Here is a 23102-nt window from a genome sequence, read left to right on the forward strand (position 1 = left end):
TTAGCTTACAGACAGAACTCACACGGTAAGAATAGCGGGCTCCAGGTCCATCTCTAAACCTGTCACAAGTAGTGTCCCACAAGGCTCGGTTCTGGGATCCCTACTGTTTGGCATGTACTTCTCAGAAGTACAGGCAAACACAGGACTATAGCTAACCAAGTTCGACGATTACTGTAAACTGTTAGCCATAACTGACTCTCTGGCTGACACAGACAGCCTCCAAACGGACACCTGGTGTCAAAATCATGGCCTCAAGCTAAATGCCAAAAAAATGCATAGTCATCCCATTTGGGAAAAATAAAACACCCATGAATTACTACATAGGTGGCAGCCCCCTTAATACAGAAGAGGTAATAAGAGATCTGGGGACCCAGGTAGATAGTAATCTCTCCTTTGACAATCATATTGCCAAAGTAGTTAGGAAATCCTTCTATGTGGCCCATCTAATTACTAAAGGGTTCACATCTAGAAATAAAGAAGTTATAGTGCCCCTCTACTCGTCACTCTTCAGACCCATTATAGAGTACAATGCCCCATTTGGGATGTACCTCACAAGACACTTCCAATAGCTGGAAAGACCACAAAAGTACCTCACCAAGAGGATTACTGGCCTCAAACATATGTCCTATGCAGCCCGACTGAAAAAACTCTGGCTGTGCTCAGTGGCATATCGCTTACTCAGAGGTGATCTCTGCCTGACTTACAAAGCCATGTCCAATTCAGAATTGATGGACATGCTCCACCTAAAGAACTCCAAGTCACTGCAACCCACGCGCTCTAATGAGCTAAACCTTGCCACAATAATAAACAGAACATGCTGGAGGGATAGATTCCTGTCACAGAGACTCCCCATGCTTTGGAACAAAATTCCAAACTACATTAGGCAGAGCCCCTCACTAACACTTTTCAAGAAAAACCTTGACGAGTGGACGGGTAAATACACTGCTGGGATCACTTCATTGGCCCTGCTTGACAGAGGATCAATTAATTAATCAATGGGGTGGCGAAAGCTGACACACTCTGGCTAAGCTTATAAATGCCCTCAGGCAGATAGCTTAGTACCTACCTATGAACCTAAGAGCATATACATCACAGCAAAGTCATTCTACGCCCTCTTCTGGCATGCAGACGGTCACGCATACACATGCTTATGAAGGCTACCATCACTGGCTTGGAATGCTAAGCCCACATTCCCCAATTCTGCAGCCATTCTTATTATTGTTGTGTACAATTCTGCTCACATTGGAGAACTTTTAGCCAACTGACACTACTAATTAGCTTCCCCAAGGATGACTGCACCAACATGTGCAGCTCACTCCCATCTTTCTGTGCTCAACTCTTCCAGCACTCAAGTTGCTAGTCAAACTAAGGTCATCTGGGTCGTAGTCAGGCTTTATCCTGTTAACCATGTGAAATGTCAGCACGTGCTACCGCAAGACTGAATGCCTGAAAAACAGGCTCATATATAAGTATGAGAAAGCCATTTTGTTTTATTTATTTAATTTAATTTTATTTTGTGTGCTTGTCCTTTGGATAACCAGGAAAGTTTGACTGAGCAAAAGGCCCATTTTCAGCAAAAGCCTGGGGAGTAAAGCTCCACAACAGATTAAAAAAACATTTAAATAATACACAATAAGTAATTATACACTATGGGAGGAAATTCCTGCATCAGATTAATTATTTTACAATAAGCTGATGGGCCATTATATACTAGGAGAGAAAAGTCCACAGCAAATTACCGTGCACCCCGGTACTTGCGAACCTGGTTATGCTAGGGTGGGAAAATGAGTTTGTATTCAAAAGCCTTTTTGCCTGGTATTTACATCTTTACGTCAGGTTTTAGGATGATGTATTTATTTTGTGGGATGGCCCTGTTGAAGGGATTGTAAAATGTGTGGATTATTTGAATCAATGCACCAACTATTTTAAATTTACTAAGAGTTGGAATAGGGAAAGTATGAATTACTTGGATACCCTTATCTCTCATATGACTGATGGCTTTAAATCTAATTTGTATAGGAAAGAAACATTTTGTAATAGTTATTTGCATTACTCCAGTAAGCACCCACATTTTCAAAAGAAAAATTTGGTAAGAGGGCAGGCTACACATATCGCCAGAATTACATCTGAGTTTGGGATCGTTTGGAGTGAACCTGTGAAATTGAAAGAAATGTTCCTAAACAGGGGCTACCCTGAAATAATGTGGTTGATATTATTAATGAAGTGTACCAAGGTTGGGGTATTAAATTTAAGCCCTTGTTAGGAATAGGTTTACAGATATTGGGGGAAGTACATAGAGATGTTAAGTATGAGAAAGCTTTAGTCCTCGAATATAACCATTATGCTAACAACATCAAGGAAATTGTTAAAAGAATTGCAATATTTTTAGAATAAATAAAGAATTACTTCAGTTGTTAGGGGAAGAGCTGGCCTTTATATATAAAATGGGGGAAAATTTTAAAGAACTTTTAGAAGGTAATGGATGTAATGTTACATCCACAAATAAGGGGACGAGTGCCTGTGATAGGTGTAAGCAGTGCCCATTTATAACAAGGGAATGTAGTTTAACTTTGGAAAATGGGTTACAGAATAAGGTTATTTTTCAGAATGGAAACTGTGGCACTGGGAGATTGATTTACTTAGCTAAATGTGAAGGTTGTCCCTCTTTCTACATAGGGAAGATGGAGAGAGCCTTAAAAGCTAGAGTATATGAACATGCTTATGATATTAACATAAAAAGGGAAACTAGTGCCCTATATAAACATTCTATAGCTTGTAATAATTTTCTATGATTCACCTTTGGTATTTTACAAAGAATAAAATTGAATCTGAGGTGTGGTGACTTGAAAACACTATTACTGGTATGGCAGCTAAGAATGAACACTATGTTACCCCCAGGTTTAAATGAGCATGTGTCCCTGAAACCTATTTTGAATAAAAAGGCAGCTATTAGATAAACATTTAAAAAAATGTTATTATTTGTTTTGTATACACATTTATATTTTTTATGAACATCAGAGACAGAAATGTACAAGTTTTATTTATAACATATTTATACTATACTTAATGACTGGAATGGATTATATAACATGGGTAAGTTTTTTTTTAGAGTAGGAATGCTTTTCAAGGCATTATTCCAGTGCTTAATTATATAATTGATTGATTAGGAGGAACAGAATAGGGGTTAGGTATTTAAAGAGTGATGGTGATGCAGACGTTCAATTGAGTCTCTTTGTATGGGACAAAAGCACATATTACTGTTGGACTGCTGTTGGACATGTAATTTATTTTATTTTGTGGTAATAAAAGTTTCGGCTTTGAATCTTCGGGAAAGCCAAATTGATTATTTTTTTTATTCTTGGTGTTTACCAAGAAAGTCTGACTAGCACAAGTCCCCTTTTCAGCGAATGCCCAGTAAGAAAATCTCCACACAATTGCAATGATTCACAAAAAAAAAAAAACAATGTACAGTAGTTAACACAGTATTTCAAAGGTTTAACAATTACAAGACTAAAAACAAGAGAAATGTTCATTAGAGACTATGGGATATTACTGACTTTACACTGCAAATTGTGCATTATGGATGAAATCAAAGTAAAAGAAAGAAGAATAAAACATGGGGGGGGTAGGAAATGAGCTATTAAAAGCAGGTGATACTAAAGTAAGGCATGATGTGTATGCAGTAAAATACAGCTGTGCACAGTGCATGAGTGTGTAGGTTATGGAGTTTTCTAGGCAAAAGATGTGAACGAAAATAAGAAATAATTGTAATATTCCCATGTAAATAGTGCCTAACAACAAAACAGATTAGTAATGATTATGTGTATTATTGACAGGAAGTTTATAATGTGATAGATGAAGAAAGCAAGGAATAAGGTTGGGTGCTTTAACAATGAGGGTCACAGGGACATATCTAAAACTTACATAGGTATTGCTTCATTTTTAATTTGGAATTATGCTTGTTGCCAGTGAATCTAGCAATGAGGGGAATAGCATTCCAGATTTTAGTGATACAGTTAGAATACAATGCATCATCAGCAGAGTTATTGTACTTTTATATTATAAGTAAATGCATGTCTGCAAAACAGAGGGATACATTTGGAGAGTAACTTTTGTAGAATAGTGTTTTGGGCAGGGCAATAGTTTGATTGGTCTATTAATTATTAAGCAATTGAGATAGAGTGAGGTGGCAAGAAAGTTCCAGCCATTTTATATGCCAGAAGGCTGCACAATAACGAGACTGGTATGTTTTATTTGAAGCACATTTTGCAGTTTTATTATAATGCTGGTGTAATTTGTACAATTCTGTGATCTGCAAGTAACTGAATATGGGAGAGGCACAGAGAAGAGTGAGAAGTAGATAAGTGGATGCTATGGTTTGTCCACAAATGGAGCTGTTTCAACCAACGCCCTGGGCCAGTAGTTTAACCAGCACCCCATCCCCTCGCTCAGTTCTTCAAAAAGTAAAAATAAAACATGCACTTCACTGTAATAAGTCCATAGCAACAGTGTAAGTGATGGGCCTATTACAATTAGATCTATGGGCCCCCTGTCAGCTTTTCTTTTGAGAGCAAAAAAAAAAAGATGTTCCTTCTAATGGAACACCATCCAGGTAGCCAGATGCATGACACACACACTCTTGCCCCAGAAATTCAGGTCTCATTTTGTGCCCTGCTCCCAACTTCCTTCAATATATTTTATTGAAAAAATAATAATTTCTTCTTTTAAACTGTAGCAAACAGTATCTACAGTTTATACCTGACCAGCATGGAGGGCTACAGTGCTCATCTTTTAGTTAAACAAAATCTTCTTTTTAAACTGTAGCAAACTGCTTGCTAAGATTTTTTTCATTTAAACTGTAGCAAGCAGTTGCTACTGTTCAGATGACACATGAAGCATTACAGCACTCAGATTTGATCGCAAATACAATACCGGCTTTTAAAAGCTGGTATTGCATTAAAGGTGGATTGGGATTGGCAGATCGTGCTCACAACACTTTGTGCCCAGGGCAGTTGCCCCACTCACCCCACCCTAGCTCCACTACTGGGTTTCCCTGCTACAGTTAGAGAAAAAAATACTTAGTCTTATACTGACGATCTATTTTTTGATGTGTTTATTCATTACTCATTAGGTGTTTAAGTCAAATTTAAGGTTATCAATAAGAATTCCTAGCAATTTTGTATGAGGAACAAATGTCATTTATTGTGTTGTATATAGAGGTGATTTTGAAGTTTAATTTACAATCTGTATATAACTTCTGTGTAAAGAGAAGTTTAGATTTCGAGGGGGGGGGTAGTATTAGATTTGATTCAGACAACCAGTTTCTGATGGAGATGAAAGCATGTTGACCAAATAAGGAATGACTCATCTATGTACTGAATTCAGTGTAGCTTCTTTAGATGCTAAGATTAAGTTGTAGATGAACATATTAAATAGGAGGGGACCTATGTTGGATCCAATTGAGATAAGTAGGAAAGAAGAGTAGCAAGACTGCCATTTAACAGCTTGTCATCTATTTGTCAGGTAGCTTTTGAACTAGGAGAGTGAGGAGTTTGAAACAGGGAGGGACAGCAGTCCTTGGAGAAATTTAACACGAGACACTGTTGAAAGCTTTAGAAAAGTCTAAGTACAATGCAGACTCAATACTGGGTGTGTTATGTTTTTGATTTGTGGTATTGGTAAAATGTAACAGAGCAGTTGTGGTTCTGTGTTTAGGATGAAAACTGTGTTGGGTGGAGGAAGAGGAGATTGCTGTATGCAGTGTATTTAAGAAGTTGGTGGTAAACACACACAAATTTCTTGAAAGAGGGGAAAGTGTAATTAAGAGTCTGTAGTTGACTGTGGCAGTATAATGTAAGACTTTTTCCAGAAGGAGGGGACAAATGACCCTTGGAAGGATCAATTTATAAGTATAAAAAATGTGTAGGCTATAGCATCAGCTGACATTTTTAAATATTCAAACTAGTAGGATGTCACTGGCTAATGTAATTAAATATTTTTACAGATAGCTTGAGCACTTCATGGAAATGCTTGTTACATAGTCAGATGGCCTCATTTAGAGGTACAAAAAAAATAAAACAGACATGCCTTTTACTGGCACACCAACCAGGTGACCTCAATTTGACAGCATTTCAGTTGCTAACCTTCAGCATAGATATGAAAGCAGCCTAGCTGAAATCAGAAACATTACAAGTCTCACTGACATGTTTGAATTACTCACTGCTGTAGTAGCCGCACCTACCCTCCATCTCCAAACTCTTGTATATTGTTGTAGTTGGGATATACAGTAGGGTTGTGCTTATTTTTGTGTTATATATTGTATTGCTATTGTTGGTTGTTATTTTTAGGAGTGTTAGGCTCTTCTATCACTGAGTGGGTAAGAAAGTCCTGAAGAAAACTTCATTCTGATTGTTGATTTCCCACCTTGGGATTAGACAATCAGCAGTCAGAGTGAATGCTGGGGGGTGTCAGAGCTTTTTGAAGCTGGATGGTTGTTTCGTAGGAAGGAAACAGCCCATACAGATGAACAACTGCTGTAACAGTGGGAACGATGAACTCCCTAGTAAGGCACAAACTTCCTCCACCAAAAGTAACCTCACCATGCCCCTTGCTCATAATCCATCTGGTGCAATGACAGTGGCAAGTACTGAAGTTACTTTACACCAACATATGTAGATTTGCTTCAATAACTTTGCAAAGAATACCAGGTTGACATTCTTTGATGTCCCCCTTAATGGCTCTGACTTGTTATGCCTATTATTTAAGGAGAAACTGGAAGAAAATGTGAAGGACGGAAAGCCCCTGAAGCTGTTGACAAATTTCACAACTTTCCAGTGCCCATTTTTAAGGAAACAAAAGAGCTACATCAGATGCAGTTTAGGCACAGCCAACAGCAACAATATGAACAGCAGTAAAAGAACTGAGGTAGATTCGGTGGTGGTTTCTGTTGTGGTCGTCAACTTGATGACCTTGCCAACTGCTCCATTACGGTGGCAGTCAGGGTCTATTTTTCCCACTAACTGCCAGCATGGATGTCCTTAGGTGTAGTATCCAGAAGCTATACAATTCCCTTCCTTTCCCCACCTCAGCTGTACACTCTTCCTCTTCCTGACATCCCATCAGAACAGGGCAGGGTTAAGAAAAGTGTCAAATCTCTTCATAAAAAGAGCCATCAAGGAGATCCCACTGGACCATTGAGGGTCTGGATATTACTCTCAATTCTTTTTTGTGACAAACAAAAAGAGTGAGGTCCTCAAGCCAATTATGCACTCACGATGTCCCAATCAATTTATACTAAAGCAATAATTCCATATGGTTGTGGTCCATAATTCTTTCTTGTTTGTCAAAAAGAAACTGAAAGAGCTCTCTGGACTTCCAAGATGCTTATCTACATGAAAAGGTCATCAATGAGTCAAGGAAGTTCCCACACTTCTACATAGCAGCTAGTCATCATCAGTTCAGGCTCTTCCTTTTAGATTATCCTCTGCCCCCCAGTATTCATAAAATGCATGGTTGCATTTGTAGTCAACCACAGGCTGCATGGACTGAAGATTTTTTTTATCTCTATGACTGACTCCTGGCTAATTCAACCTAAGAGAAGTTAATAGTCTCCAGAGATTCTCCTCAGCAACAGTTCCAGACTTTGAAAATGACAGTAAAGCTTACTAAATCTCAGCTGCAGCTGATGCAGACAATAACATGGGTTGTTCACTAGAAACCCCTTCTTTGCAAGGCCAGTCTCACCACAGGTATCCACTCATTCTTCAAACAATACCAGAAATGTATCATTCCAGAACAGTCCCGGCAGCCATGTACCACTAGGTGATAAGGCTCATGGTGGTTTACAAGGTATCACTTTAGAATCCTCCAATGGATCTTTTAGATCCAGTGGAGCCAGTACTCTGACCTGCAGTCAGTCATGTCAGAATTTCCAAGACATGTCGGATATACCTACAATGGTGGTACTTGACTCCAATTTCTCTCTGGGCAGTCCTTTCCAAATTCACAATCTGCCAAGGGTAGGGAGGCACTATCAGGGGTAGACAGTCCAAGATGCATGGTCACAGACAAAACCAGTCTGCACATCAATATCCTGAAAATGACAACAGTTCTCCTCATCCTTTAGACTTTTCAGGGTTCCTTTTTCTTTCTTTAAAAAAAGAAGCATCTTTATTAAATTATCACTTTTGACACAGGCAATCATACATTTATATAAATGAAAACAAACCATATTGACATATTTTTAGTTGTAAACATACATCACATACAATCTTCTGCAGTCATTCTCAGTCAAACATTCCTGCTTTGTCTTAAACCTCATTCCTCCTCCTCCAAAACATTATTCTGGACGTATTGTTTCCACAGTTCCTACTTTTTTTATGTAATTTGCTCCTACCCTTTTCTAAAGATCCCACTTCCAGTTCTTTCATCTCTGTTATTATTTTCACTACTTCTAGTACAGTTGGTTTAGACTTTGATTTCCATTTTCTATTAACTGCTTTTTTGGCAGCCACCATAATTAGACTTAGCAAAGCCTTACTATGTCCAGGCAATTCTGATTCTGTGTCAGAGTTAAAAAAAAAAATAATTCCTTTACTTACACCAATTTGCTCACCCAGTATTTCTGACAGAGTAGTTTGCATGAATTTTTTAAAGTTCACCAATTCGTTATACTCCCAAAAATATGTTCCCACTTTCCTCTTTCTTCCCCATCACACCTCCAATATTTACAATTTACCTAAGGAAAAATTCTTCAGAGTCTGCTTGGGGTATAAAATACCTGTGCACATACTTCTAAGCAAAGATCCTAAATCTTCTAGATCTTGTTGCATATTTGGGAGCAATACATTTATTTCACCATGGTTTATTTGTGAATTGCTTATCCTACCCTGTCTTTCCAATCCTTTTTACTCTCCTCGGATTGATTCCTACAGTTATCATGCAATATTTTATATGCCCCACTAATCATCCCTTTTTAAAAGCAGCTTCTGTTCTAGATTCTAGGGAAAACTCTACCAGTGCTGTTTTTTTCACTTAGGATCCCCCTAATCCTTTTTCTTTGCTTGTGCTCTGATATCAATCCTTGATAGGGAAGGCGACCTCTATCCTACAATCCAAATAAATTCTTGGCCTCTTCCCATTCTATTACCTTTTCCTCTCTAATTATTTGCTTCATATACCTTGGTTCCTTTGCTAGTTTTCTACAGTAAATACCAAGCCCCTCTTGTCTAGTCTCTGTACCGCAACCTGCAGTCATCCCTATTGGCAGAATCTCTTTACTCCACTCCAGTGTTGGCTTTCCACTCCAGCATTGGTTTAGTTCTTAGAGTACTTTCTTTCTGCCATTTTATGAATATCTGTACAGTTACTGTTATTCTCCTCAAGGATCTGCATCCAAAATCCTACCCTCCTTGTTTCTTAAGCTTCCCCCTGTTTCATCATCATCCCTTTCCAGTTTGAATTATAGCTTTTTGCTTGTGCTATTTATAGGAGTCTTAACTGTGTAGCTTTGAAATACTATCAGGTAATCCTAAACTACCTTGTTCTATTGGAAGGATAAATTATCCCACGACTCTTGCCCTCTTCCCCTCACAGATAAAATCAGTCAACTCTTTATTAATTGTTACCCACAACTTCTCCAGTTGATAAAATTATACCTGATCTCTGTATAAAACTAAAGGGACTAAAACACTTTCACTGCTTGTGGCTCGCTATATATAGTCATAAAACAGAGCTTCTAATTTCCCAGTTTTTGTATTATCTTTTGTTTAGTCTCTTTCCATATATCCTCAGCTGCCATAAAAGAATCCTTTTAAACCATATTCCTAAGTACTTCGTTTTATCATGTCCCCATAAATATGGGTAATGAACCAATTTGTGTGTGGGAACATCTATTGCCTTTGTTTCATACTACCAATGTACACAATTTTATTTTTTTATTGTTCCTTTAATTGCACTGAAGAGCTTTTCTCCCTGGGCCTCCAATGAAAACAGGCTCTGCACAGCCCAGTGCACTTTTCCAGTTAACAAACTGCAAATAAATAATTAGATAAATAAATGCATTTTGTAACCAAAAAGACTTGAAAATGTCTCAGAATGTTGCACAAAACTGAAATGTCCTTTTCTGTTTTTATCAGGTACAAAATAATATCACCAGCAAATAAAGTCAACTTTTCTTGATTACCATACCAATTATATCCTTGAATTTCTGGGTCTCTTATTTTCTTTGTCAATGGTTCCAAATAAAACACAAATAACAAAGGGAAAAGAGTATACCCTTGCCTGGTTCCTCTCTTTATTTATTTAATGTTTCCCGGGAAAGTCTGACTGGGACAGAGCCCATTTTCAGCAGAGGCCTGGGAGGAAATGCTCCAGATACATGTCTTTGGAGCATTTGAGGAAACTGGCTCACTCAGAGGAAACCCAAGTGAATGCAGGAAGAACATGCAGACTCCTTAAAAAAGGCATCAAAGCTGAGAATCGAACCGGAGAAACTCTTGTTGTGAGGTAGCAACACTAACTGCTCTACCACTACTTCACCCATTACCCTACTCATAAAATCCCAGCTTACTCCATTGAATGCCTTTGTTGCATTAAGACCTTCCAATAACAATGGTATTTTCTTACATTCTGCTTCCCTCTTGATCATTGTTCTACTAAAGTTGTCAAATGTTTGCCTCCCCTCCACAATACCACACTGATCTGTATCTATCCATTTTGGTATCACCTTTGCCATTCTTTTTTTTTTTTTTCTCAAATTCTTTTTTTATTTTTCAGATACATTTGAATGAATTCCATAGTATTTATATACAACATTTTAAATAACTATGTACACTATTTACATTAGTCTGACACTATAACAGATCTTAGTGTTTACAGTTACTTTATAAGTATGTCCAATCCATTATCAGAGTGTCTGATCAATTATTGTAAAGTGCCAATCAACGATAAGACTTTCCCCCCATGGTTGTTGATAAGTGGCTTTGGATAAATTCTTAGTTCTTTAATTTTAATTTCCAATAAAGCTGTGGTCTTCAGTAGGTGTAGAAGTCTTCCAAAGTTGGTATTGTGTTTGTATTCCATCTTCTTGTTATACACTTCCTTGAAATTGCAAGTATAGTCCATACTAGATACATGTGTGACCCATTCAAATGAGGACATTCATTCACATTTAATAATACAAGAGCTTTAGTTAAATAAAATGATAATGATTCATTAAATAAAGCTTGTAGAAAGTTATTAATATCATTCCAAAATGGCTTAATTTTAACACAATCAAAGAAAATGTGGTTGCAATCTGCATTGTGTACTTGCTCACATCTCCAACATATTCCTTTTATGGAAGAACTAATTTTACTGATTCTATCTGGGGTTAAGAATGCTCTGTGCAAGCATTTCCAATTAAAAACTTTCCAGTATTCTGTAAAAGATGTATATTTTATTGATAATAAGACATTTTTTAATATCTTCAGTTAACTGTATTGAGTGTCTTTCTTCTTATATATTTCCAATATGAGGTTTTGGGTGTTGTTTGATAGTTTATCAATATTTTGTAACATTTTGAAATACTGTTTCCCGTGTCAAAATCATTATATATGATTTCATATATGTATTTCGTAAATTTAGGTATTTCTTTAAATAAAGAATTGTTAATTATTCTACTTAAATCTTACGGATATGACAGAATGCTCTGTAAAGTTAGCCAGTCCTGCTGTGGAATTTTGTATGTTGTTTTTATTACTTGCATATCTAAAACTTTTAGTTCTTTGATACATTGGAGCCAACAAACAAATCCTTTCTGTTTCTAGGAATTAATAATTTCTCTATATATTTTATGTGGCAAGTTCTTTGTGACTATAAAAGGTGCTAAAAGATTGAATCAGATTTTTAAATCTATGTTTGCATTAATAATTTTCCTAAATGAGTCAATGTAATAATTAATCATATGAGTTTTAGTGGGTTTAGTTATGTTATATTGCATACTAATACATTATATGTGCCATGGCAAATTGTTTTTATCTGTTATTTGACATTTTCTTTTGTAAATCAAATTCATTTATTGATATTACGGTTAGTAATTCTTTCCAATTTGCAGGGTAATGTGGACTTATCCAGTCTGAGATTGTTTTAGACAGTGATGCTTTTATATATGTTTCTATAGCAGGAACGTTTAATCCTCTCTGTTTCCATGGTCTGATATGACGTATTAAAGCTACTCTGTTTCTTTTGGGAAACCATAAAAATGTTATTAGGCATAAATTTATTTCTTTAAGTATATTCCTTTCTGGTAACAGTTGTATTGCCAAGGCTATATATAGGATCTTGGGCAGCAAAACCATTTTTATTAAGCATAGCCCATCTTCAAATGTTAATATCATTTTGTTCCATTTTTCCACAAAGATTTTAATTGTATTGATGATATTATTGTATTTTTTAGACTAATTCATTACTAACCTTGCGTAACTCAATTCCTAGATATTTTAAGGTAGATTCTTGTTTCCCTATGATGTGATCCCCACAAGTCTGCAGTTTTTTTTATTTAAAAATAAAAATTTTGATTTATTGAAATGGAGTCCTGAAGTCATATGAAATTTGTCAATTAATATTTCTAACTCTTCTAATGTCTCTTTTGTATTAGATAATGTTAGTAATATGTCATCAGCAAATAGCATTACTTTAGAATTGTATTGTTCATAAACATCTATTCCATTGATTTTTATATTGTCACAAATTGAATCTGCTAATATTTCAATAGCCAGAGCAAATAGAATTGGTGACATTTAGTGCCTTTTGTTATATGTATAGATTCAGAGGTAAAAGGACTTAACTTGACATATGCTAAATTATTGTATATATATTCCTTAGGAGATGAACAAAACATGCAGGAAATTCAAATAGCATTAGGATTTTGAATAAATATTCCCAATTTAGGGAATCAAATGCTTTCTCTATATCTAAGCCAATTATAAGTGTTTCTTTTTTATTTTCTTTATTAACATAATCTATAAAATGATCCTTTTAATATTGTCATGTGTGTGTCTACACTATATGATCATTATTTATTGTTTTGGATAGTGGTATTTTCATTCTGTTGGTTAATATTGTCATAAATATGTTATAGTTATTATTTAATAATGATAGGTCTACATGAGGTACAGAGGTTTGGGGATTTGTTTTCCTTTAGGATTGGTGTGATTAAGGAATATCTCCAAGAGGGTGGTATTAAAGCTTGTGACTGCATTTCTAATATAGTTTTATGGAAGAGGGATAGTATCTTTGAAGGAAAAAAGTTTATATATTTCCATAATTATGCAAGCTATACCTGGACCTTTATTATTTTTACCCTCTTTTATTGTATCTGTAATTTCTTTGTAATATACGGGTATTTGCAGATCTAGTTTTAATTTTTCTGGTATTTTTTATATTAGAACATTTTTCATCTAGATTTAATTGATCGATGTGTATATTTTCATTTTGGAAATGTTCCACATAGTGGTTTCTATAGGCATCAAGAATGTCACCTATATCAGAGACACTTTTCCCTTTCTTTTCATGGAAGATACTTTAATTTTATTATCTTTTGATTGTATTTTGATTCTTTAGGATTTTTCCAGGGTTTTTTTCCCTTTTTTTTTTTTTTCCCCTTTAAAAAAAAAAAGCCAATTTTCCTTTATTAAATTTTTTAATTTTCACTTTTAAAAAACAAAAAAAAAAGGGGCCAACCCAAAAAACCCAATTTAAAAAATTTTTTTAAATTTTTTTTTGGGAAAACCCCCCCCCCCCCCCCCCCCCCAAAAAAAAAAAAAAAAAAACCTTTTAAAAACATTTTTTAGTTTAAAAACCTTCCCATTTTGTTTTTCACTTAGGATCCCCCTAATCCTTTTTCTTTGCTTGTGCTCTGATATCAATCCTTGATAGGGAAGGCGACCTCTATCCTACAATCCAAATAAATTCTTGGCCTCTTCCCATTCTATTACCTTTTCCTCTCTAATTATTTGCTTCATATACCTTGGTTCCTTTGCTAGTTTTCTACAGTAAATACCAAGCCCCTCTTGTCTAGTCTCTATACCGCAACCTGCAGTCATCCCTATTGGCAGAATCTCTTTACTCCACTCCAGTGTTGGCTTTCCACTCCAGCATTGGTTTAGTTCTTAGAGTACTTTCTTTCTGCCACTTTATGAATATCTGTACAGTTACTGTTATTTTCCTTAAGGATCTGCATCCAAAATCCTACCCTCCTTGTTTCTTAAGCTTCCCCCTGTTTCATCATCATCCCTTTCCAGTTTGAATTATAGCTTTCTGCTTGTGCTATTTATAGGAGTCTTAACTGTGTAGCTTTGAAATACTATCAGGTAATCCTAAACTACCTTGTTCTATTGGAAGGATAAATTATCCCACGACTCTTGCCCTCTTCCCCTCACAGATAAAATCAGTCAAATCTTTATTAATTGTTACCCACAACTTCTCCAGTTGATAAAATTATACCTGATCTCTGTATAAAACTAAAGGGACTAAAACACTTTCACTGCTTGTGTCTCGCTATATATACTCATAAAACAGAGCTTCTAATTTCTCAGTTTTTGTATTATCTTTTGTTTAGTCTCTTTCCATATATCCTCAGCTGCCATAAAAGAATCCTTTTAAACCATATTCCTAAGTACTTCGTTTTATCATGTCCCCATAAATATGGGTAATGAACCAATTTGTGTGTGGGAACATCTATTGCCTTTGTTTCATACTACCAATGTACACAATTTTATTTTTTTATTGTTCCTTTAATTGCACTGAAGAGCTTTTCTCCCTGGGCCTCCAATGAAAACAGGCTCTGCACAGCCCAGTGCACTTTTCCAGTTAACAAACTGCAAATAAATAATTAGATAAATAAATACATTTTGTAGCCAAAAAGACTTGAAAATGTCCAAGAATGTTGCACAAAACTGAAATGTACTTTTCTGTTTTTATCAGGTACAAAATAATATCACCAGCAAATAAAGTCAACTTTTCTTGATTACCATACCAATTATATCCTTGAATTTCTGGGTCTCTTATTTTCTTTGCCAATGGTTCCAAATAAAACACAAATAACAAAGGGAAAAGAGTATACCCTTGCCTGGTTCCTCTGTTTATTTATTTAATGTTTCCCAGGAAAGTCTGACTGGGACAGAGCCCATTTTCAGCAGAGGCCTGGGAGGAAATGCTCCAGATACATGTCTTTGGAGCATGGGAGGAAACTGGCTCACTCAGAGGAAACCCACGTGAATGCAGGAAGAACATGCAGACTCCTTACAGAAGGCATCAAAGCTGAGAATCGAACCGGAGAAACTCTTGTTATGAGGTAGCAACACTAACTGCTCTACCACTACTTCACCCATTACCCTACTCATAAAATCCCAGCTTACTTCATTGAATGCCTTTGTTGCATTAAGACCTTTCAATAACAATGGTATTTTCTTACATTCTGCTTCCCTCTTGATCATTGTTCTACTAAAGTTGTCAAATGTTTGCCTCCCCTCCACAATACCACACTGATCCATATCTATCCATTTTGGTATCACCTTTGCCATTCTTTTTTTTTTCTCAAATTCTTTTTTTATTTTTTCAGATACATTTGAATGAATTCCATACTATTTATATACATTTTAAATAACTATGTACATTATTTACATTAGTCTGACACTATAACAGATCTTAGTGTTTACAGTTACTTTATAAGTATGTCCAATCCATTATCAGAGTGTCTGATCAAGTATTGTAAAGTGTCAATCAACAATAAGACTTTCCCCCCATGGTTGTTGATAAGTGGCTTTGGATAAATTCTTAGTTCTTTAATTTTAATTTCCAATAAAGCTGTGGTCTTCAGTAGGCTGTAGAAGTCTTCCAAAGTTGGTATTGTGTTTGTATTCCATCTTCGTTATACACTTCCTTGAAATTGCAAGTATAGTCCATACTAGATACATGTGTGACCCATTCAAATGAGGACATTCGTTCACATTTAATAATACAAGAGCTTTAGTGAAATAAAATGATTCATTAAATAAAGCTTGTAGAAAGTTATTAATATCATTCCAAAATGGCTTAATTTTAACACAATCAAAGAAAATGTGGTTGCAATCTGCATTGTGTACTTGGCTCACATCTCCAACATATTCCTTTTATGGAAGAACTAATTTTACTGATTCTATCTGGGGTTAAGAATGCTCTGTGCAAGCATTTCCAATTAAAAACTTTCCAGTATTCTGTAAAAGATGTATATTTTATTGATAATAAGACATTTTTTAATATCCTCAGTTAACTGTATTGAGTGTCTTTCTTCTTATATATTTCCAATATGAGGTTTTGGGTGTTGTTTTATAGTTTATCAATATTTTGTAACATTTTGAAATACTGTTTCCCGTGTCAAAATCATTATATATGATTTCATATATGTATTTCGTAAATTTAGGTATTTCTTTAAATAAAGAATTGTTAATTATTCTACTTAAATCTTACGGATATGACAGAATACTCTGTAAAGTTAGCCAGTCCTGCTGTGGAATTTTGTATGTTGTTTTTATTACTTGCATATCTAAAACTTTTAGTTCTTTGATACATTGGAGCCAACAAACAAATCCTTTCTGTTCCTAGGAATTAATAATTTCTCTATATAATTTATGTGGCAAGTTCTTTGTGACTATAAAAGGTGCTAAAAGATCAAATCAGATTTTTAAATCTATGTTTGCATTAATAATTTTCCTAAATGAGTCAATGTAATAATTAATCATATGAGTTTTAGTGGGTTTAGTTATGTTATATTGCATACTAATACATTATATGTGCCATGGCAAATTGTTTTTATCTGTTATTTGACATTTTCTTTTGTAAATCAAATTAATTTACTGATATTACGGTTAGTAATTATTTCCAATTTGCAGGGTAATGTGGACTTATCCAGTCTGAGATTGTTTTAGACAGTGATGCTTTTATATATGTTTCTATAGCAGGAAAGTTTAATCCTCTCTGTTTCCATGGTCTGATATGACGTATTAAAGCTACTCTGTTTCTTTTGGGAAACCATAAAAATGTTATTAGGCATAAATTAATTTCTTTAAGTATATTCCTTTCTGGTAACAGTTGTATTGCCAAGGCTATATATAGGATCTTGGGCAGCAAAACCATTTTTATTAACCGTAGTCCATCTTCAAATGTTAATATTATTTTGTTCCATTTTTCCACAAAGATTTTAATTGTATTGATGATATTATTGTATTTTTTAGACTAATTCATTACTATCCTTGCATAACTCAATTCCTAGATATTTTGAGGTAGATTCTTATTTCCCTATGATGTGATCCCCATAAGTCTGCAGTTTTTTTATTTAAAAATAAAAATTTTGATTTATTGAAATGGAGTTCTGAAGTCATATGAAATTTGTCAATTAATATTTCTAACTCTTCTAATGTCTCTTTTGTATTAGATAATGTTAGTAATATGTCATCAGCAAATAGCATTACTTTAGAATTGTATTGTTCATAAACATCTATTCCTTTGATTTTTATATTGTCACAAATTGAATCTGCTAATATTTCAATAGCCAGAGCAAATAGAATTGGTGACATTTAGTGCCTTTTGTTATATGTATAGATTCAGAGGTAAAAGGACTTAAAATTGACATACGCTAAATTATTGTATATATATTCTTTAGGAGATGAACAAAGCATGCAGGAAATTCAAATAGCATTAGGATTTTGAATAAATATTCCCAATTTAGGGAATCAAATGCTTTCTCTATATCTAAGCCAATTATGAGTGTTTCTTTTATTTTCTTTATTAACATAATCTATAAGAGAAATGATCCTTTTAATATTGTCATGTGTGTGTCTACAATATATGATCATTATTTATTGTTTTGGATAGTGGTATTTTCATTCTGTTGGTTAATATTGTCATAAATATGTTATAGTTATTATTTAATAATGATAGGTCTATATGAGGTACAGAGGTTTGGGGATTTGTTTTCCTTTAGGATTGGTGTGATTAAGGAATATCTCCAAGAGGGTGGTATTAAAGCTTGTGACTGCATTTCTAATATAGTTTTATGGAAGAGGGATAGTATCTTTGAAGGAAAAAAGTTTCTATATTTCCATAATTATGCAAGCTATACCTGGACCTTTATTATTTTTACCCTCTTTTATTGTATCTGTAATTTATTTGTAATATATGGGTATTTGCAGATCTAGTTTTAATTTTTCTGGTTTTTTTTATATTAGAACATTTTTCATCTAGATTTAATTGATCAATATGTATATTTTCGTTTTGGAAATGTTCCATATAGTGGTTTCTATAGGCATCAAGAATGTCACCTATATCAGAGACACTTTTCCCTTTCTTTTCATGGAAGATACTTTAATTTTATTATCTTTTGATTGTATTTTGATTCTTGTGGATAAATTATGTAGATATTTGGGAGAAGTGGCCAAGGTATTAATTTTTTGTTTTTCTAAAGCTAAACTAGTTTTATGTGTCAGAATTTCACTGTATTTATTGTTTAATACTTATACTTTCTTTTTCATTTCCAAATGATTTTGATTTTTTTCATCTTTTACTGACAGAAGTTTGGATTGTAGATCTAATAATTCAAAATCCCATTCTCTGATTTTTTTATGCCAAGTTAGGATTTTACCATATATGTTAGCTTTTAATGAGTCCCATATCATTATTTTATTTATCTCTGTGGTGTAATTAATATCTAATAAGAAGTGTAATTCAGATAATAACCAGGGTTTGAACGCTTTCATTTTAGTTATATATGCTGGAATTCTGGAGTTAAACATTAATGGTTTGTACCCATTTTGAAGTTTTAGTATCAATGAATTGTTGTCTGAAAAGGGGCAGAGAGTGATTGAGAAGTTAATGATGTTAGAGTGTAAGTCATGGGCAGCAAATATTTTATCTATTTTAGTTTGGGTACTAAATCCGTGATCTTGATGGGAAAACAATTTATCTTCTTTAAATTTGAAAGTATCTACAAGACAAAATGATTCTACCCACTTGTTTAAAGCTTTTGATATAGCAGATGTACGCAGTGGTCTTTTATTTGCAGTTTCAGAAATATCAAATATACAGTTAAAATATCCTCCTAATATTAAGTTGCCTTTATAATTAGTGGAAATGAAATCTAAGTGTTTTTAACAGTTCCTGTTCCAATGCCTGGGAACCAGTATAGATTGGCTAGGGTCTATATTCTGTTATTATATTTAACAATTACTAATGCCATATGGCCTTCTTTATCTTCATACTTATAAATGATTTCTGGGTTAATCACATTTCTTTTCCATAAAATTGTTACCCCTTTTGTCTTTGTCTTAAAAGTGGATTGCGCCAATATTATATATTTCTTAGGATTCCATTTGTAATTGTCATTTGTTTTGAAATGAGTTTCTTGAAGGAAGACACTTTGTGCTTTGTTCAATGTTAAATATTTCATTAGATTTGATCTTTTGCTAGGATTGTTTAAGCCATTGGTATTTAAAGATAATAAAGTTAAATCCATCTTAGGTTATTTGGACTATGTATTTTTTGTTTTATTGTGACTACTAAACATTTTCCTCTGATAACTATAAAGTATATGTTTGAGCTTTTAAAGGAAATTACCAATTTTACACTTTGAGTGTTTACCAATAAAGTAATGTTTTGGTCAGGTATATTAAAAATGTTTTTGTAAATAACAAATTTAAATTAATAAATGTTAACAAAACTAAGATCCTCACTAGCCATGAAATGACAATTATTCCTAATCTGATGGATAAACCTAAGTCCATCAGATTATCACTCATACCTTGATAATCCAGAACATCTGAGCTCCATAAACTGAATTATCATATTGAGAATATTTGTAATAGGAATAAGCAATATTTATATTATTTTGAACAGATATCGTACTATTGTAGATTAGACAGAATTCTAGTACAATATAAATGTCTACTTATTTTATAAGCAATTAATATTTACATGAACGACAGATGATAAGCAATTCAATCATAGTAAAGTAGGATGTATCATATATAAAACCTCAGTAAAATATTATAGCACACAGTTATTTAACATACTCACCCTTACTGATAAAGTCTTTCAAAACTTATTACTTAATATAAATAGATGGTAATAATGTTTATACCTAATATTTATAATACAATGTATTTTACTGGATATATCAGAAGTTATATTTCATTGTTTGGCAGCATTTAAGTAATCACTTTGTTTGTTGCTAACTTAAAGCATCAAGTTTGTTTTATGTGAACATTGATGAAAGTTAGTACATTTTAATTATCAGTGCATCCCTCTTCCCCCATTTCCTACACATAAGGATTTTCATTTATGTCATTTCTTATTATAAAATGAGTGAATTTATAGGTTAAAAACAACAAATTCACTTATTGTGATAAATGATTATAAGTTCTCTTTCCATGTTCATAAATTGCCATTTTATGGCATATACTGAAAGTTTTTAGATTTAAATGGCAACATTCTATTTTGTATAATCAGCAAAGGTTAAACTGAGTCATTATTGTCAATTTAATACTATTTGTTCAGAATGTGATTGTTACAATCTGTGACATTCCTAGTTCAGGCTTCTATTGTTTCCCTTGAACAAGTTTGTCAGTTTGATGTCATGTATAAAACATTAGTTACCTTGGTAGTAGCTTAGGTATTATGCATGGTCAAGATGGGTTACAAACCAAAATTCAAGTTAAAGCAATTATATGACTTGTTATGCACATTTACTTATATGAGAAAATCATCATGCTTCCCTTGATGTTCAATATAGTGTATGTCATTTATGACAAGTTTGTTATTATACACAAGCCCATGTTATTAAACTGAATGTCTATTGTCAATTTAATACTATTTGTTCAGAATATGACTGTTACATTCTGTGACATTTCAAGTTCAGGCTTCTATTGTTTCTCTTGAACAACTTTGTCAGTTTGATGTCATGTATAAACATTAGTTACCTTGGTAACTCCTTAAGTATTATATATGGTCAAGATGGGTTACAAAAACTACAATTCAAGTTAAAGGAATTACATGACTTGTTATGCATATTTACTTATATAAGAAAATCATCATGCTTCCACTTGATGTACCATGTAGTTTATGTCAAAAAGTATTTTTATCTTGGCTGGAAAGGGCAGCTGTGCTTTAATGTTGTTTTGTTTCAACAGTTTTATTATTGGCCAGACTTTTTCCTTTGTTCTAGTATTCTGGAAGAATAATCATTGTCAAACGTTATTATGCTTTGATTGCATTTTAAGGGTGGTTTTCTCCACCAGCTTTTAATATTAGTTCCTTATCGTCCAGAAATGATCTAGGTGGAGTATTTGTTGAGTTAGAAGAAGGTTTCCTCAGTACTCTATGCCCCCTTTCGATTCCAAATGAAAGTCCCTCTTTCAAGTCTAAAAGTTCAGGAATCGAGGTTGTTAAGAATGAAATAATGTCTTCTCCAGTGTTTTCAGGCAGACCAAATGTCCTTATGTTGTTTCTCCTTTCCCTGTTTTCTAAGTCATCTATTTTGTTAAGCAGCCATGAATTCTGTTTAAGCAGAAATTCTTTTTGAAATTCTTCCTCTTTGAGTCTCCCTTCAATGTCATTTAGAGAAGTCTCTATATTTGTTATTTTTGTATGGTGTTGCTGTAATAGTTCCTTAAGAGTATCATTCTTTTTTGGAGAACTGAATTTGAGGTTTTCTAAGTCATTTATAAAGCCATCCACCTCAAAGATAGTTCCTGTAAGGTAGATGTCATCAACTGCAGTTCTTTTTTCAAAGCAGCATCTGGATGAAAATTCTTTGAGTTGTTCATATTCGGTGACTTAATATATCTCCAAGTTACTTGACAGGAAAATTTTTGTACATCTCCACCAAAATTGATATTTATGTAGTTTAGTAGTTTATCTGTAGATTTCTGATGTTTTAAACTTGAAAATAACATGTTTCTATATTATTATACTAGTTTATGGAGCTCTGAAAATTCACTGCTCTCAGTTGACCATCTAGCACCTTTGCCATTCGTTTCGCCATTACACATGTAAACACTTTATAACCATGGCTTAGAATAAAAATGGGCCTCTACAAAGCTGACTCTGGTAGGTGTATACCACCTTTAGTTATTACTGCCACCATAGCTTTCGTCCAGGATGTTGGTGCTTCTCCTCCTTTTAAATACTGTTCAAATAAACCTTCCAGATCTTTATCACTTTCTTCCCTATCTAGACTGATTATACATCAGCATTTTTATCTCATCTCCTCATATACTCTTATTTACTTCTAATTTAATTTAAAATATTTAATTATTGTTGAAAACATTGTTTTTTTATTGTATCCTTTTTTTTTTTGAATAAACATGTGGCTTAATCCTGTCAGTAATTGAGCCTCATCTACCTCTAATATTGGGATATTTAATTTTTCTATAAACATTTCCATTTGTACTTTTTCTTGATTTCCATGTTTCTCTGCTTTATACATATTTTTATAAAATTTCCTAAATATTTCAAATACTTCTACAGAATCACTGGTTATTTTCCTTGCTTTAGCCTCCCTAAGCATGGCAACAACCCATTATAGTTTCTGTTGCCTGAGCTGTTTTGCTAAAGGTTTTGTGCTTTATTATCAAAAACAGTTGCTTGACAGATATCTTTCTAAACTCATTAATATTATTGTTTTAGACCCTTTTTAGCATTCTGTAGTTGCGCTACTTTTTCTTCTGTGACATTCCACCTATTCTGCAATACTTTAAAATGTGTCAGTGCTGCTAAATAATTCTTGTTACTTCTTAACTATATCTCTTTTTCTTTAATTTAAACCCCATTTTTAAATTCCACTTTAATTTTATCCCACTCCTTAGCTATATTTTCTGAAGAAATTTGTATCTTCCCTAATAACTCCAAAATAATTTCCAAGAACCATTCTTTAAATTCCTCTCTGTTTAAGAGATAGGTGGGGAAGCACCAGTGTCTTCATTTTTATTTTAGTTATTGGTGTGATCTGAGGTAGTTATTGGATGTGTATCAAAACTTGCAACTAAATCCACATGTTCTTGCAAAATATAAATTCTGTCGAGTCCAGCCCA

General features: G+C 33.8%; 1 protein-coding gene across 1 annotated transcript in view; it reads right to left on the reverse strand.

Annotated features, from left to right (window-relative positions):
- EPB41L4A (erythrocyte membrane protein band 4.1 like 4A) overlaps positions 1-23102 on the reverse strand; it is a 2214504-nt gene that overhangs the window by 870644 nt on the left and 1320758 nt on the right. The gene's annotated exons all lie outside the window — the stretch shown is intronic.

This window comes from Protopterus annectens, chromosome 2.part2, assembly GCF_019279795.1.
Source record: "Protopterus annectens isolate FY-2018-M chromosome 2.part2, PAN1.0, whole genome shotgun sequence".
NCBI lineage: Eukaryota > Metazoa > Chordata > Ceratodontiformes > Protopteridae > Protopterus > Protopterus annectens.